The following is a 12,556-nucleotide window of genomic DNA, read 5'->3' as shown; positions in this document are numbered from 1 at the left end:
TATTTTCTCCTTCCCTGATATGCATTTACATAGCATTATCATGTCACCTCTTTTCCTTCTCTCCTGTGGTGTTGGTAGATTCAGTTTATTTAGTCTTTCTTCATAGCTTAGATCCCTTAAGCTTGGTATCCATCTTGTAGCGGCCCTTTGAACTTTTTCAATCTTGTCTATGTGTTTTTTGAGATGAGGACTCCAGACTACTGATGCATACTCCAGGGTTGGTCTGATGAATGATGTTATTATCCTTCTTATCATGTCTTCATATATGTATGTGAATGCTATTCTCATATTGGCAAGCAGTGTATACATGTTCCGTACCTTCTCGCTGAGGTGGTCAGCCGGAGATAGTCTGTTATTGATAATCACACCTAGGTCCTTCTCTCTTTCTGATGTGTGTAGGGTTTTATTTCCTAATGTATAATCCCAATCAGGTCTTTTTCCACTTTTATCAAACTTGATTACATGACACTTGTCCACATTGAATTCCATTTGCCATGTATTGCTCCATTCATGAAGTTTATTTAATTCTTCTTGTAGCTCCTTACAAGAGTCTGTGTTAGTAATTCTCCTTTGTATTTTTGCATCATCTGCAAACATATTTAGATAGCTTTCACTTCCAGTGTTACTATTTATATCATTTATATCCACAAAAAACATGTTTGGTGCCAGCACTGAACCCTGTGGTACTCCACTAGTCACTTCTTTCTATGATGAGTAGTTTCCCCTTAGTACTGTTCTCATTTCTCTTTTTATGAGAAAATCTTGCATCCAACAAAACAGTTTGCCTCGAATTCCTCCTTGATGGTACAGTTTCCATGTGTGTGTGTGTGTGTGTGTGTGTGTGTGTGTGTGTGTGTGTGTGTGTGTGTTCTTACCTTACCTAATTGTTCTTACCTAATTGTATCTTTACAGGAATGAGTCATGCTCGTACTGTCCCGTGTCTTAAACCATAATTATCGTACATATCCTTAAATTTGTGAATTGTTTTGGCACACACTATTTCATTCGGTAGTGCATTCCATTGATCAATTGCTCTGTTTTGGAAACTGAATTTCCTTATGTCTTGCCACGAATTCCTCCTTGATGGTACAGTTTCCATTAGAGTCTTTGGTGTGGTACTGTGTCAAAAGCTTTCTTGAAATCTAAATAGATACTGTCCACCCATCCTTCCCTTTCCTGTATTGTGTTTGTTACTCTGTCATAGTAGCTCAACAGATTAGTAACACATGATTTTCCTTTTCTGAAACCAAACTGTCTTTCTGTTATCATACTGTGTTCTTCTAGATGATTTACCCAAGCTTTTCTTATAAGTTTTTCTGATACCTTGCTTACAACACTGGTCATTGATACTGGTCGGTAGTTGAGTGGATTTTGTCTATTTCCTTTCTTGAATAAGGGGACAATATTTGCTTTTTTCCAAATATCAGGTAGTTTATCTTGAATCAAGGATTTCTTGAAAATTAAAAATAATGGTTTACTTAACTTCTTTGCACATTCTCGTAATACCCAACATGAAATTTCATCAGGACCACTTGCTTTTCCTCTGTCTAATCTACTTAACTCCTCCTGTATTACTTTTTCTGCTATTTGTATATCTGGTAGAATGTGTGGACATTCGTGTTCCACATAGTCCCTCTCAAAATTTTTTTCTTCTATAAAAACTAATTGGAAATTCTTATTTAGTGCTTCACAAATATCTTTCTCTTGTGTCAAAGTGATTCCCTCGTCCGTAATGGATTGTATTATATCTTTTACTTTAGTTTTGCTTCTGATATAGCTGTAAAACAGCTTTGGTTGATCACTACTTTTATTTATTATATCCTCCTCAAACTGTTTTTGGGCTTCCCTCCTTATTCTTGTATAGTCGTTTCTTGCCTGTTTGTAATTATTATACGCTCTTTCACTATTGTGTCTTCTGTATCTATTCCACAACAAATCTCTTCTTTCTTTTGATTTTTTACATTCTGTATTGAACCATTTCTGTATTTTCTTATCTGCTTCTTTGTGCTGTGGGATGTACTTCTGGACTCCTATTTCATAAAATTCACAAAAATTTTTATATACAGCATTTAAATCTTGTCCTCTAAGTTCATTTTCCCAATCAACTTCTAAGAACTACTTCTTTAGGTCTTGATAATTTCCCATTTTATAGTTTAGGCTCTTTTTGTAACTATCATTGCTGTTTACTATGTCATATGCTATCCTGAAGTTATAATTTAGTACTGCATGATCCCTTTTGCCGAGTGGAGGGTGATATATTAAACTGTCAATATCATTTTCTTGCCTTGTAAATATTAGATCTAGCACTGAAGGTACATCAAGTCCTCTTTTTCTGGTGGTTTCCCTCACATGTTGCGTTAAGAAAAACTCTTGTACGAGATCCAAGAGCTTTTGGTCCCAACAGCTTTCTTGGCTATTTATATCTAGAGTATTCCAATTTATATTTGTACTGAAGTCCCCAATTAGTATAATTCTTTCCGATTTCTCTTCCATTTTATGTAGCAATGATCTTACACTCTGAACTGTACTCTCTGCCAGGTCCTCATATTCGTCTCTTTCCCATGTGTTTGATCTGGGTGGCATGTACAAATTGGCTACAATTACTTTACCTTCAGATGTGTCGATCTCTACTGCAATCAGTTCTACTTGTGATGGTATATATAGTTTTATTTCCTTGACTTTTAGATTTTTCTTAGTTAATATTATAATTCCTCCTCCTTTTTGTAAATATCTGTCTCTTCTCCATATATTGTATTCCTCTAAGTTTAGTATGTCATATGATATCCAAGGTATTAATTTTGTTTCAGTTAGGCATATTATTTGTGGTTCATTTTCTCTGACATAATCATTCATCTCTAGTAATTTAGATACCATTCCATCCACATTTGAGTACATCAACTTTATCATCTTGTTTATATACTTGTCATGACATGGTTCTACTACCTTCCTCCTTTTTCTTCCATCCTGTTTGTGTACCACTTTCGTACCTGCAATCCTATTACTTTGTAAAAAAAATTCTTCTTCTCCTCTTCTGATCTTCCCTCATTCTTTGTTTTTGCTTCCTCCCTTTTCTCTTTCAGTAATTCCAGTTCCTCTTGTGTTAGGCATCTTTTTATCCATACATTTTTGAACTCCTCTTTTTCCTTAAGATTCTTTGCATTTTTTAGTAACTCTTCCACAGTGTTTACACTCTGGAAAGTCAACTTTAGAGGTCTTGTCTTGCTTTTCTCGTATTCCCCTAACCTTTTGTGTTCCTCTATGTCTTTACTACAGATTTCCTCTGATACTTCTTTCAGTAAGCTCATTACATTTGCCATCTCCTTTTTGTCTCTTGTGATCTTGTTTTTAACTTCTTCCTCTTCTATACCAGTGATTACTATTGATTTGTTTATCTCTACTGAATCTCTGACTAACTTTGGATTGTTTTGGATTATTCTTTTCACCTCCTTTTTAATGCTTTTTTCCTCCACCCTTGTTTCTAAGTCTTTCTTTACTTTCACCATTTCAGCATACATGGTTTCTACATCATTTTTGTAGCTTTGCACAGCTTCATTCACTTGTGTTATCTTCTCCTCAATATCACTGCTCTGGTCAATAATACTGCTAACTTGCCTAATTGTCTCTGTGTCATTTTTGAACTCTTCCATAACACTCTCGTGATTGACTGACTTGCCATTTCACTCATTTTCTTCCTAAGTGTATTCAATTCCACTGTTAGTTCACTGATGGTTGTGTCTTTCTTATTGGCCTCCCTTCCTAGTTTTTCTATTTCTTCCTTTTGCAAGTGCATCTGCTTCTTTATTTCATCAATTTCATTTTTGAAAGCCATTTCTAGTTTGTTTACACGTTCAACCAGTTTATTGTGGGTCTCTGCTTCAACCAGTTCTTGGTAGAAATCATCATTTTGCTTTTTACCTTTATCCCTTTTCTTTTCCAAATTTGTTTTACTGAAGTATGTATCCATTTTGCAATACTTAAAGTGCAAAGCATGTACTTACAAACTCCGTGTTGTTGTAGTCTAAACAAACCTCAGAGATGACTCAGAGTATTCTTTCGTCTTGGTTCTATTTCCTGTTTGTACAAGTCTTGTTTAAACTTTTTATTTTTTTCCTTTTAATAATGAACAATCATTTAGTCTAACCTGGTACTGAGCTTGACTGATACAAAGATACTATTTAGGTAATGCCACTGGCCGTGATGATTTGGTACCGAGCGCTGGTGTCACACGTCCGCCTAGATTGAATCCCTGAGTGTGTGTGTGTGAATATTATGACAGTTTCTTATCTTGGGTTAGTTATTAGCTGAGATATGAATGTTTAAAAATAGACGATTTTCTCATAAATGACCGGCTGGGAAAAGGGTTGGTGGGAATATATGTCGGACACGATGGGTTAAGGGATGTAAAGGAATAGAATATGATGTTTCTTCAATTTACTTGTCCATCTTCTCATAAATATATTATCTTCATCTTTTTAGACTTGCTTTATAAAATACAGTTTGCACAAAACCAATTCTAAAAACACCTAAGTGAAAAAAAAAAAAAGTCCGTCCATCGTGAACATAAGCCTCCAGGCATATTCAGGCTTCACTTTATACAGGGTGACCCAAAATGAATGCAACTCCCATAACGCTAAGAAGGTGTAGGAGCATCACTTGTGGGGAACAATGGTTCCAGCAGGATGGGACCACCCCACACACTTCAAACCAAACATTGAAGTGGCTGCGGCAAGGGGAGGTGGTGGCTCAATCGGTAGAGAGTTGGTCTGCGGTCCTAACGGACCCGGGTTCAAATCCTGTTGGGGCAGGGAACAGTTTAAGGATTTGATTTCATAAATATCAGACTTTACTGATCTACCAGAAGTCCCGTTGACATGTAAAAATACCCCTGCTAATACCAATACACCAGTCCTGTACGAGAAGGCCTAGCATGTATTCAGTATGGATGGTGGGTGTTAGCGCCGAACTGGTGACATGTAGAGGTTTGCAGTACATAGGAGGACTACTGGGCCCTGAAAGCAGGCTGTGAAGCCTATGCCCAGAGTCGGTCACATAAAAAATAAAATAATAATAAATAAATGATTCGGGGATCAACTGATCAGTAGGTGTGACCCTTGGATCACCCAACCTGAATCCCCCAGATTTCTGTATGTGTGGTTATTTAAAAGTTCACGTTTATGAAAACACCCCCAGATAATCAGAGACCTGAAAACAGAAATCAAAGCAAACAGCAGAGCTATCCCAAGAGAGGAATGTGTCCACTTAATTGACACTTTCACATTCAAGAGTACCTGCAATGCCTAGGTGGTCATTTGAAACACATTTTGGAAAGATTATAAAAACAGACCATTTGAACTCCAGAACCCAAACTTTCAGGACTGTTTTGTTATAGACTCAGCTTAACATGAATGCAAAAATAAAGCAAATATCTTATCCGTTGTACAAATCACACACTTTTATGGGTAGCATTCATTTTGGGCCACCCATTATCATTTATGCACACAACGGGGTGCGATCAAATGAAGTTAGCCGAGCTAATTTCATGACAATTTTAGCTGCAACTTTACGACATGACACCTCACAGTGTGCATATTTGGTAATGGATGGTGAATATTGATCTTAAACCTAAAAATTTCTGCTAGGATATTTGGCACATGCACATTTGAAGATCAAACAACTGTGGCTAATGGGTTTTCCTGTATATAATATAAGATAATGTGAATGCAGCATTACATGTACTGTACCAGTAATAGATCTCTGTTATTCCAAACATGATAACTACTCATTTATTAGCAGAGAAAAAAAAAAGTGTTACTAGTATAAACTGGTATAGTATACATACCTTCAAATGTAAGAATAGGATGGCTACTGCAGAGATTGGCGTCGGGAGACTTTTGCTGTTCAGGCATGGCCTGCACATATATTTTTCTTCTTTATTTAGGACTTGTTATTCTGAAGAAGTTTCCACCAAGCAAATGTATTTGCCGTTATTTTCAAGCAGCTCAATTTCACAGTTTAACCATCACAGATAAGAAATGAAGACGGACTCTACCACCTCACACACTCTTGCACTCTTCTGTAAATCAGAAGCAGTATCAATTAATAGATTGTTACTGCACCATTACCAGGGAAAATTTCAAGGCACTTAGGAACTGAATGTGTATATGTTGTTGTGGTGCACACAGTTTCACACAGTGAGCATCTACAGCATCCCATAGCTTACTGAACAATTTTTTTTTTTTTTTTTTTTACTGAAGCATTGCAAAAACATTTTTATACCCAAGTATGCTGGAAGCATTGTGTGTGTGTGTGTGTGTGTGTGTGTGTGTGTGTGTGTGTGTGTGTGTGTGTGTGTGTGTGTGTGTGTGAACAGCATAAGCAAATCTTTGTTTTGATTATAAATTGGTGAAAAGTTGGGGGGCCACTCCAAAGGAAAACGCATTGCTAGTACAATAGGTCAGTGTAAACAGCTGTATCAGATTTTGGCCAGACATCATGGAATGGCTGTAGGCAAGGCCAAGACTAAGGGATTCGATTATTAGAATAACTGTCACATAAGCCCGTCTCCGGCTCTACCCCCCTTGGAGTCAGCTCTTCACGCACCTGTTTTCCCAAAGAAAAACGTTCCCACAATGACCACTTCTCTCAAAGGGACTATTTTTCCCATGGAACTATTTTGCATCATGTGGCTATTTTTCCTTATGGTCATTTTATCCATGTGGACTTATTATTTTACCATGCTATTATTTTCCCCATAGATCTATTTTCATCATGTTCCTATTTTCCCCATTGACCTATATTCCCAGTAAACCTATTATTCATGTTTTCTGCCAATGGCCTATTTTCTGTCCCTGGAACTATTTTCCCTCTTGGATCTATATTTCCTGTGAACCAACATTCCCTTATATGCCTACTTTCTCACATAGGGAAATCAAATACCCACATAAACATTTTTTCTATGGCTTTATTCCCTCCATGGACCTGTTTATACCCACTGAGAATAATATGTTTCCATTTGGGTCCATTTCCCTATAAACTTATTCCTCCAGTGGCATTTTTTTTTTTTTTCATAGAAACCTATTTCAACCATGTCCCTATTTATCCAAGGGCATATTTCCCAATGGACCTACTTGCATAATCCCGTATCCATCCACCCAGAAATTCATCAAACCCATATTTACTCACTCACTAACTGTGGTCTGTCTCAGCAGTAGCATGATGACTCAGCAAGTTCACACACACACACACACACACACACACACACGCAGAGGGATTCAATCTAGGCGGACGTGTGACACCGGCGCTCCGTACCAAATCATCACCGCCAGGGGCATTACCTAAATAGTATCTTTGTATGAGTCAAGCTCAGTACCAGGTTATACTAAATGATTGTTCATTATAAAAAGGAAAAAAATAATAAGTTTAAACAAGACTTGTACAAACAGGAAATAGAACCAAGACGAAAGAATACGCTGAGTCATCTCTGAGGTTTGTTTAGACAACAACAACACGGAGTTTGTAAGTACATGCTTTGCACTTTAAGTATTGCAAAATGGATAAATACTTCAGTAAAACAAATTTGGAAAAGAAAAGGGATAAAGATAAAAAGCAAAATGATGATTTCTACCAAGAACTGGTTGAAGCAGAGACCCACAATAGACTGGTTGAACGTGTAAACAAACTAGAAATGGCTTTCAAAAATGAAATTGATGAAATAAAGAAGCAGATGCACTTGCAAAAGGAAGAAATGGAAAAACTAGGGAGGCCAATAAGAAAGACACAACTATCAGTGAACTAACAGTGGAATTGAGTGCACTTAGGAAGAAAATGAGTGAAATGGCAAGTACAGTAGTCAATCACGAGAGTGTTATGGAAGAGTTCAAAAATGACAGAGACAATTAGGCAAGTTAGCAGTCTTATCGACCAGAGCAGTGATATTGAGGAGAAGATAACACAAGTGAATGAAGCTGTGCAAAGCTACAAAAATGATGTAGAAACCACGTATGCTGAAATAGTGAAAGTAAAGAAAGACTTAGAAACAAGGGTGGAGGAAAAAAGCATTAAAAAGGAGGTGAAAAGAATAATCCAAAACAATCCAAAGTTATTCAGAGATTCAGTAGAGATAAACAAATCAATAGTAATCACTAGTATAGAAAAGGAAGAAGTTAAAAATAAGATCACAAGAGACAAAAAGGAGATGGCAAATGTAATGAGCTTACTGAAAGAAATATCGGAGGAAATCTGTAGTAAAGACATAGAGGAACAAAAAAGGTTAGGGAAATACGAGAAAAACAAGACAAGACCTCTAAAGGTGACTTTCCAGAGTGTAAAGAGATACTAAAAAATGCAAAGAATCTTAAGGAAAAAGAGGAGTTCAAAAATGTATGGATAAAAAGATGCCTAACACAAGAGGAACTGGAATTACTGAAAGAGAAAAGGGAGGAAGCAAAAACAAAAAATGAGGGAAGATCAGAAGAGGAGAAAAAGAAATTTTTTTACAAAGTAATAGGATTGCAGGTACGAAAGTGGTACACAAACAGGATGGAAGAAAAAGGAGGAAGGTAGTAGAACCATGTCATGACAAGTATATAAACAAGATGATAAAGTTGATGTACTCAAATGTGGATGGAATGGTATCTAAATTACTAGAGATGAATGATTATGTCAGAGAAAATGAACCACAAATAATATGCCTAACTGAAACAAAATTAATACCAAGGATATCAAATGACATACTAAACTTAGAGGAATACAATATATGGAGAAGAGACAGATATTTAAAAAAAGGAGGAGGAATTATAATATTAATTAAGAAAATCTAAAAGTCAAGGAAATAAAACTAGATATACCATCACAAGTAGAACTGATTGCAGTAGAGATCGACACATCTGAAGGTAAAGTAATTGTAGCCAATTTGTACATGCCACCCAGATCAAACACATGGGAAAGAGACGAATATGAGGACCTGGCAGAGAGTACAATTCAGAGTGTAAGATCATTGCTACATAAAATGGAAGAGAAATCGGAAAGAATTATACTAACTGGGGACTTCAATACAAATATAAATTGGAATACTCTAGATATAAATAGCCAAGAAAGCTGTTGGGAACCAAAAGCTCCTGGATCTCGTACAAGAGTTTTTCTTAACGCAACATGTGAGGGAAACCACCAGAAAAAGAGGACTTGATGTACCTTCAGTGCTAGATCTAATATTTACAAGGCAAGAAAATGATATTGACAGTTTAATATATCACCCTCCACTCGGCAAAAGGGATCATGCAGTACTAAATTATAACTTCAGGATAGCATATGACATAGTAAACAGCAATGATAGTTACAAAAAGAGCCTAAACTATAAAATGGGAAATTATCAAGACCTAAAGAAGTATTTCTTAGAAGTTGATTGGGAAAATGAGCTTAGAGGACAAGATTTAAATGATGTATATAAAAATTTTGTGAGTTTTATGAAATAGGAGTCCAGAAGTACATCCCACAGCACAAAGAAGCAGATAAGAAAATACAGAAATAGTTCAATACAGAATGTAAAAAATCAAAAGAAAGAAGAGATTTGTTGTGGAATAGATACAGAAGACACAATAGTGAAAGGGCGTATAATAATTACAAACAGGCAAGAAACGACTATACAAGAATAAGGAGGGAAGCCCAAAAACAGTTTGAGGAGGATATAATAAATAAAAGTAGTGATCAACCAAAGCTGTTTTACAGCTATATCAGAAGCAAAACTAAAGTAAAAGATATAATACAATCCATTACGGACGAGGGAATCACTTATACACAAGAGAAAGATATTTGTGAAGCACTAAATAAGAATTTCCAATTAGTTTTTACAGAAGAAAAAAATTTTGAGAGGGACTATGTGGAACACGCATGTCCACACATACTACCAGATACACAAATAGCAGAAAAAGTAATACAGGAGGAGTTAAGTAGATTAGACAGAGGAAGCAAGTGGTCCTGATGAAATTTCATGTTGGGTATTACGAGAATGTGCAAAGGAGTTAAGTAAACCATTATTTTTAATTTTCAAGAAATCCTTGATTCAAGATAAACTACCTGATATTTGGAAAAAAAGCAAATATTGTCCCCTTATTCAAGAAAGGAAATAGACAAAATCCACTCAACTACCGGCCAGTATCACTGACCAGTGTTGTAAGCAAGGGATTAGAAAAACTTATAAGAAAAGCTTGGGTAAATCATCTAGAAGAACACAGTATGATAACAGAAAGACAGTTTGATTTCAGAAAAGGAAAATCATGTGTTACTAATCTGTTGAGCTACTATGACAGAGTAACAAACACAATACAGGAAAGGGAAGGATGGGTGGACAGTACCTATTTAGATTTCAAGAAAGCTTTTGACACAATACCACACCAAAGACTTTTATGGAAACTGTACCATCAAGGAGGAATTCGAGGCAAACTGTTTTGTTGGATGCAAGACTTTCTCATAAAAAGATAAATGAGGACAGTACTAAGAGGAAACTACTCATCATGGAAAGAAGTGACTAGTGGAGTACCACAGGGTTCAGTGCTGGCACCAATCATATTTTTAGTGTATATAAATGATATAAACAGTAACACTGGAAATGAGAGCTATCTGAATATGTTTGCAGATGATGCAAAAATACAAAGGAGAATTACTAACACAGACTCTTGTAAAGAGCTGCAAGAAGAATTAAATAAACTTCATGAATGGAGTACTACATGGCAAATGAAATTCAATGTGGACAAGTGTCATGTAATGAAGTTTGGTAAAAGTGGAAAAAGACCTGATTGGGATTATAAGTTAGGAAATATAACCCTATACACATCAGAAAGAGAGAAAGACCTAGGTGTGATTATCAATAACAGACTATCTCCGGCTGACCACATCAGCGAGAAGGTACGGAACATGTATACACTGCTTGCCAATATGAGAATAGCATTCACATACATAAATGAAGACATGCTAAGAAGGATAATAACATCATTCATTAGACCAACCCTGGAATATGCATCAGTAGTCTGGAGTCCTCATCTCAAAAAGCACATAGACAAGATTGAAAAAGTTCAAAGGGCCGCTACAAGATGGATACCATGCTTAAGGGACCTAAGCTATGAAGAAAGACTAAATAAACTGAATCTACCAACACTACAGGAGAGAAGGAAAAGAGGTGACATGATAATGCTATATAAATGCATATCAGGGAAGGAGAAAATAGACATAAATGATTACTTAACATATGGGGAAGCATCAGCAAGAGGACACTGCAAAAAACTGCATAAGAAGAGAGGTGATAAAGACGTAAGGAAATTCAGTTTCCCAAACAGAGCAATTGATCAATGGAATGCACTACCGAATGAAATAGCGTGTGCCAAAACAATTCACAAATTTAAGGATATGTACGATAAATATGGTTTAAGACACAGGACAGTACGAGCTTGACTCATTCCTGTAAAGATACAATAAGGTAAGAACAATTAGGTAAGAACACACACACACACACACACACACACACACACACACACACACACTCACTGTCACAAACATATATACATACAGAGAGAGGGGGCAATCCAGATTTGAAAGTAGTCATGTCACCAATCAGTGTCACATATTCGACCCAATAACAAATCTTTTATTTTATTTAAACCACACCTGGTGGAAAGATGAAGAGGTTCGTTTATGAAAAGAGTGGGTCACAGGTCGAGGCCATAGGGCGGGGTCAGCTCAATGTGTTCATGTTTTGTTTGAACCCAGCTTATTACCCCGCCTGGGACAGAGTCCGGCGAGGTATTTTTTTGGTTGAGTTTCTTTGTTTGTTTTTTTTCTTTGTTTGCAACATTACAGAAAAACGGCAGAATGAAATTACAGTAAACTTTCAGGATATGTGGGCACTGGTCCCAAAAGAAAGTGATTAAATTTTGGTGGTAATTGAGTGATCTTGAAAGATGAAAATCAAGGTCAAGGATTTTCAGAAGGCTATAACTTGAGACCTGTTGAAAATATGTACTGTTATCAACATACAGGAACTCACATACGGGCTTTCATTTTGCACCAAGATCTTTGACCTTGACTGGCCTTGAAAGGTCAAACTCAAGGTCACTGATATTATGGGGGTTATAAATCAAAACTGAAGATAACCAAATATTTACCATTATCAACATATAGGAAGTCCATTTGGGTTTTTAACCCTCTTGCGCATGGAAAGTTTCAGTAAGTTTTCCGGCACACGATTTTTCTGCAAAGCCGCCCGGCCCAGTTGCCCGCGCTCGGGAAATACATGTACTTTCTTCTTATTTTCGCCACCTAAACATCAATATACTGCCATGCAACCTATGTCATCTTATTCGCCGATGTTTGTTCTAGCTGAAAAGCACCACAAAAAAACAGGATAACACGAATAAAACAACATTAGGCGGCCTTGAATAAACATTTTGCTACATCACGTTCAATTCCCAACATCACCATTCGTATGTTTTCCATCATACAGGAAAATGTTATTAGAAGTTTTGATAGAGAATTTCATCAGCTTTCTTAAGAGACAAATCCGGTGTCG

This window comes from Coenobita brevimanus, chromosome 94, assembly GCF_032717465.1.
Source record: "Coenobita brevimanus isolate Jiangsu-jjx chromosome 94, ASM3271746v2, whole genome shotgun sequence".
In the NCBI taxonomy this organism is placed as follows: Eukaryota; Metazoa; Arthropoda; class Malacostraca; order Decapoda; family Coenobitidae; genus Coenobita; species Coenobita brevimanus.
This window is presented reverse-complemented; position numbering follows the sequence as displayed.